Source organism: Blennius ocellaris (genome assembly GCF_963422515.1).
Source record: "Blennius ocellaris genome assembly, chromosome: 4".
Lineage (NCBI taxonomy): Eukaryota > Metazoa > Chordata > Actinopteri > Blenniiformes > Blenniidae > Blennius > Blennius ocellaris.
In genome coordinates, this window is record NC_137653.1 from 2384408 (window position 1) to 2391188 (window position 6781).

Here is a 6781-nt window from a genome sequence, read left to right on the forward strand (position 1 = left end):
CTCCCCTGACTCTAAAAGCCTGACCTAGTATCTAAGAGTCCCTTCACGCAAGGGTCACCCGTCATTAGAAGCTTAAAGGAAGTGCCCTGCATAAAAAGTATGGCCACCCAAAGCGGCTGGCAAACACTGGCTGAGCTTTTTCAGGCAGAGTCAAGTCTTTTGTTTATGTTGCCCGGCACAACATTATCAGAAGGTGAATTCTCAGTGGTGCATTAAAAATGTTTGCAGGTATGAGGCTGCTGCAGAGGTTTTGATATGCTTCATTTAATGCAGGTTAAAGGCTGCAGTCCGATAACTGTAATGATAATAAACTTGGGGAAAAAAATGACTTTGGACCCTTGAAATACAAAACAGGCCATGTTTGTGATCGAGTTCTGCTCCGCTCAGTTGAAAAGATGACTCCAGGTCGTACTACTCTACCATAATCCCCCTGGCCTACTGACTCCAACACAAGTGAGATGCTGCGGAATCATTGGTCGTCTCGCTCGAAAAGAAACGCAAAGTTTTTTCATTGGTTGTTGAAGTCGGTCAGGACAGAGTCACTCTGCTGTCTGGTTGGGACAGCGGGACAAAAGCTTGTTGCTCAGAAACCCATCAGCCTTTAACAAGGGGAAAGAACAAAAATAAATAAATACAGAAAGTAGATTGAGCAGATGACCATATATTAGCAAATGAAGTACTTAAAGGGAGATTAAAAAGGAATGGAAAGGTAAAGGACGTTAAATTAAGAATTTAAAACTGAGAGAAGGGGAGTGGAGGGAGCTGTCGTTCGCTTATCTCTCTCACTTCTTTCACGTGACGTTACACAACACTGCTTTTTACTTCTTCAGTCCATAATTACAAAGATGCATAGAGAGGAAAAAAAATGTTGCATGTCGCCACAATCATTTTTTTTTTAACAAATAGTTAAAATATATATAGTTCTGCAAACTTTAAAGTGTCAAAAAGGGGCTTAAATTAAAATCGATGTGTTGGTGGAGCTGACGGTCAAAATGCCATTGGAGAAAAGTGAAAAGAGACCGGAAAAAAAAACAAATCCTAGATGGTTCATACTGTAAAAAACCGAGCAAGTTAGTTGACATTTCAACATTTTCAGTTCTGTATGGGTGGTCTGAAGATACTTGAAGTGTGTGCGAGGTGGAGAGTTCAAAGGTCATCTGACTCGGAAAATGAGAAAGACATGAAACTTCACGATCATCACTTTGGTATTCGTTACATCTTTTCAGGCTTTGTTGGATATTTACTTGAAAACGCCATCTTGTGCATCACCCACTAACTTTTCTGCTGTCAATTCACGAGGGGCAATTCAAGGTCTGGAACCTTGAATTTGAATTGTGTGAGGAAGCTGAAGTACTCACAGAAAAGGCGATTAGCACAAACAAACAAAAAATCCACACATTATGTTGTAAATGAACTTCACTTCTTTGCGTTCATGTTTTTTGTTGGATGGTTTCCTTCTGCATGCGAGGGTTTTCTCCAGGTATTTAATTTTCCTTCGACAGTCCCAAAAAAACACAAGTTGGAGGCTTTTTGGCATCTTTAAAATAGAATATAAGTTTAAAGGAGTGCGCATGTGACTGTCTGTTTATCTGGGTTCTGTCCTCTGAGGGACTGGTGACTGATCCATTTTGTGTTTGGTGATCACATTTCCCCCCGGCCGCAATGCAAAACAGGAAAAAGCAGTAAAAGATGTTCATGAGATTCAACAACTCAATGTAGTAAGTTAGAAAACTGCAGAAGGCACAAAGTCAAGGTGGAATTATTCCAGGTGGATGAAGAAATTAACAATATGGAACTGAATTTAACTCATGTGCTGCTTTACAGTTTTTGATTAAATATCCAGAATCAGATGTAAAAGTTACCAGTGAAATCATTGATATAGTTTTCCTGATTTAAACTTGTGTTATATGAGACCGGTGGATGAATCTGCACTGTAAATTCCAATGTTGTATGTTTGATATGTTTAGACGCGCACTCAAAGGTTGAACCGAAGCTGACCGACAAAAGGCGAGGTCATAACTGCGGCCAGATCGACCATTCAGTGCGCTGAAATACTGACGGGCTCGCCAAGTGTATAAGCCTCCACCTCAATAGAGACACCACCCCACATCTTCATATCAACAGCAATTTGTTTGCGACGCCCCCAGGACATTTAAACGCGGGTCACTTCACTGAGAAAGCTTTAGACCGCATTCATGCACAATTTTCGCCAACAAAGAGAAAGTGCAAGGGAAAGTGAAGAGAAAAGGAGTGAGGGGAAACGCAAGACAAAGAGCCCAGTGCAACAGATCCCCAACTCAGGTTCAACAAACTGGCCGCGGCCAATCCGCTGCATGCATTCCGTCCACGTTCCTCTCACCGCCACCGAACAATTAGACTGGTGCCCGACACAAGGTGATATTTACACTCGGCAAACCAGGTGGGCGACGTCGGGAGCAGCGTGACAGACGGTGTGACGACGCAGACATTTGTGTAAGGGGACACGCACGCACACCAGCGCGTTCAATCTGACCCCACCTCAACACTTTGTTTGGGGAGTCCAATAAGTTTTATGCATGGCAAGAGGGCAGTGTTGAGTAGCGACCAACCAGGCCACCCAGTAGTGAGCACAACCTGCCAACGGCAGCTCCGGGCACATGCCAACAGAGCTGAGGAAACCGTTGTATGTATGCACGCATCGCACAAAAACACCACGCTCTGCAAGTCCAAGCTGTCCAAGAATGTTTTATCGAGGAAAAAAATGAATAAATAAATAAACTCAGTGCAGAAACAAGTTGGACTGTGTGATGTGTGTTTGAGCCTTCGATGTCGGCTCTTCCTGTCATTGGGAAGCAGAATTCACAAAGCGGTGGATTGTTCACTCACTAATAGGGAACGTATGAGATTAGACCTTTGTGGGACAGGTTGGTTTTACCCTCCTGATGAGATGTTGTTGTAATAAGTACTGTCGCCTCACAGTGAGTATATTCCCGGTTTGAATCCAGGCTTTCTTTTGTGGAATTTTTACGTCCTCCCTTTGAATAGACTCATGATTTATATAGTGCATCTTCAGCACTACAGTGGTCTCATAACGTTTGACACTACGAGTTACATGCTACATGTTTTCCCATAGAAGAATGCAAAGACTTTGGTTCGGAGAGATCCCATGAACAGGATGAGGATGGAGGGTTAAAACACCAACATTGTGGCTGAGGGACAACCCACTGCCCTCCCTGAGTCCAAGTCACCCCAGGTTGTATTGTGTCTCCCTGTGTCTATGTGGATTATGGATAATGTCGACAATGTCGATGGCCCATAAGCCAATGTGCAGATGTTCAAACATGACTGGCTTCATGGGTAATTGGAGGATGATGGTCATTTATGCAGGTTTGCAGCAGGTGTCTGTATACATTTCTCCACGTAGTTGAATCACAGAGTGTATTTCAGATCTTATGTGGCTGTTAAATTGAAATGGAGGGAAATGGTCACTCATTTTCCTTAAATTACCTTCAATGATTTACATTAAGCCTCATGCTGCAACAAAACCAGTGAGAAAAACCACTCAACATGCAGATCGCTGCAAACCGGTCTTATACTGGTCACTGAGTGTTAAATGAGTCTGTAGCCACCGTGATCATAGATACAGATAGAGACATACTTATAGTTGGACATCCCTCATACTTTAGGATTTAAAAGTTGTGCCTCCTCCAGTAAACACGAGTTTAGCTTCTCAGTGGAGACAACACTGGATGATCTTTTATTTTCAGGTAGGGTTACAGTAATCTGTTACTTTCTAATGAGTCATCCACAACAAATCTGTTCACTCAGAAAAATAGCGTTACCAGTGGTTTTCAGTTGATATAGCTTCTTATAAACACATTACTTTCTTACAAAAAAACAAAAACACAACTGTAGCAGATAGTGTTACTGACCGCACGCTTCCAGTCCTCTGTGATGATTCAAGGTCAAACAAAACCATCTGGTAAAAATTGCAATGAAACAAACACAGAATGAAGATAATTCCAGTCAATTACTGCCTTAACAAACCTTCACTCCCTTGAGAAACGGTCTTATCACATACAATAATTGAAATGGTATTTGAAATGGAAATCTATTTAATTACACTGATTTAGAATCAATTATACTTGATCTACCTATAACTTTTTGCATTATTTATAAGTTGATGTCGAAAGATTATTTAAACTACCTACTTATTTTTTGATGTGAACAACAAAATCCAAGTAAAGTGGACTTTGTGTTTTTCCTGAATCAGGATCCTCACATCTTTCACCGATACAGTAATTTTTTTTATTGCTGATTTCATGGGTTCAAATAAGTTTAATTTACTTATTCTATTCTATTTCTACCGAGGCTGCCAAGCCTGGGCTTAAACCAGGGATCATTACACTGTGAAGCGAGAACACCAACCACTGAACCGTGATGTGAATTCTTGTAGCTTAAGTCTTTTTTGTTTTCCACAATTATTACAAAAATCTCAAATGTGGACCAAACTGTGTCATTGTTGATCATTTCAATCTTAAGTCAAGAGTTTCCCTGGTTTATGAAGACCAACGTAAAAGTTAGAGTGAATCCTTCCATGCTGCAGATTTCTCATGGGGGACTGACAATATTGAACCTGATGTGCAATTATACATCCCGCTATTCTTGGTGCCATCTGTCTCCACGCTCACCTGCCAGACAAAGCTCCTGATGCATGAGCTGTTGCCACATCCCACAATGCATTGGGCCGTAGGTAATGAAGACAAACTGGAAATATCACACAAATAATGGCTGCCGGTGGTCTCTTTCTCTCAATTCTCTCTCTCTCACATCCATCCATCACCCTCCCTCTCCAGCTCACACTCATATCAAGATGAAATGTTGATCAGTTGGGGAAATATGACACTCCGGGATCCTCCTCTGAATTTGTCATTTCACTTATCGCCGCCTGACATCTCGGTATCGACACAATGAACACGGGAATGAGGCAATTATACCTGTGAGGTTTAGAGGTGGAGCGGTAATCACGGGCCTGTCTATCTGCTGTCATGGGAGAATTGAGTGTCATCATGTCTCGGCGAGAGACGCCAGGAGAGTGTGCTCCAGAAGCAGGTTTATGTGTTTCCAGATGAGAGCGTCCTATGTAAGGATGAAGCTTCACCAAAGTCTGCACAGAAAACAAACCTTTCTTTTTTATTTTTTTTTTAATTTCCAAGATACAATTCACAAATCCATCTTTTACTGAAGCCCCAGAGGTTTTCGTTCAATCATTTCAGCTCTTCTTCGATAATGAATTGCTCCTCTCCCTGACTGCTCGCTCTCCTGCTCTCTCAGCTGTCTTCTTCAGGTGATGGAAACAGAGACAATGGAAATTGAGTTTTTCAAGAAGATAATGGCACCCAAGTAGACTATTGATAAACTGGGAGAAAAAAATAAATCTTACATCATCATGTTTGATTTTTTTTCAAACAAGTAAAATATCCCTTCAAATCAGATCTACCAGTTACCGATATTGACTATCTTGTGTTTTATATTATATCTTCTTTGTGACGTTTGAGTGAGGCAAACACATCACACACCCCTTGAAACAGTATATATAAAATATATAAAAGAAATTATTTCAAAAACTCACTATACAGAGTTCCGTAAAATACAATTCGATGGAAGTATTCTGGCTGTTGGATGCAGCAGAGGCCAGATGAAAAAAGAAATAAAAAAACTAAATGTAGAGTTGTGAAGTGGTCAGCACTCGACAAGCAGAATCAGGAAGTCTGTGGTTCAATTCCAATGTGGCAGTTTTTCTTTACAGTTTGCGTGTTCTCCCTGAACATGAGAGTTTTTGGTTTTTTTCCTGGGCCTCTCTCCTTTTCCTACTCAATCCCCCCAAAAATATGCATTAGCATCAAAGCCATGCTGTCAGAGTTTGTAAACACATATAGAATTATACAGCTATGCACGTTTTTGGAAAATGTCTCTGTATTTTCTGGTTTCATTAAAATGAGAATTTTCGGTAGAATTTGTTTGGTTTTGTGAAATGTGGTCACTCTTTGCCGCAAGAAATAACTTAAAAAAAATGTAAATGTAAAAGTTGTTATGACAACATTTAACCAGTCCCAAGATGAAATTGGTATGTATGTGGCCCCTGAACTAAAATGTGTTTGACGCCCCTGATCTCGAGCGCAGATTTAACGTTGTGCCACAGATGACCCCTACTGGTCACAACGCTGCATCGCATCACATCCTGCGACTGCAGCCAACGGGGGTGCCACGACTCTCATTGGATTAAAGTCACCTTCAGGTGTGCAGAGTGTGAAATATCACCTTCAGCAAGGTGATCCAACACTTCAAGACAGCACCCAAACACTGACACAGGAGTCATTGCAGTGTTGGATTATTTTTGTTTGGCAAAAAAAAAAAGAAAAAAAAGAAAAGAGGTTTCTACTTCCTGTCCAAAGATGTGTCATAGAATGTTTCTTTTTGGGAGCCAGCGTGCAGAGTATTTACCTCCCTGAGGTGTTTGGGAGATAATGAGCTGCAACAGATCACCTTTGCTTTGAATCAACCGACAGTATAGCTGTTAGTGCGATGAATGCAACGTGTGTGTTTTCCCATGTCATTCTCAGCCCCCCCCTAAAAAAAAAAAAAAAAACAGGAACCATAGTCTTCCCTTATCCCATTAAGACAATTGCCAAGACTGGCATTCAAGCATGTGTGCACGTGTGTGTGTGCACGTGCGTGCATGTGTGTGTGTGTTCATGCACGGAAGCACACAAACACACATATACGGACCAATGCACACATA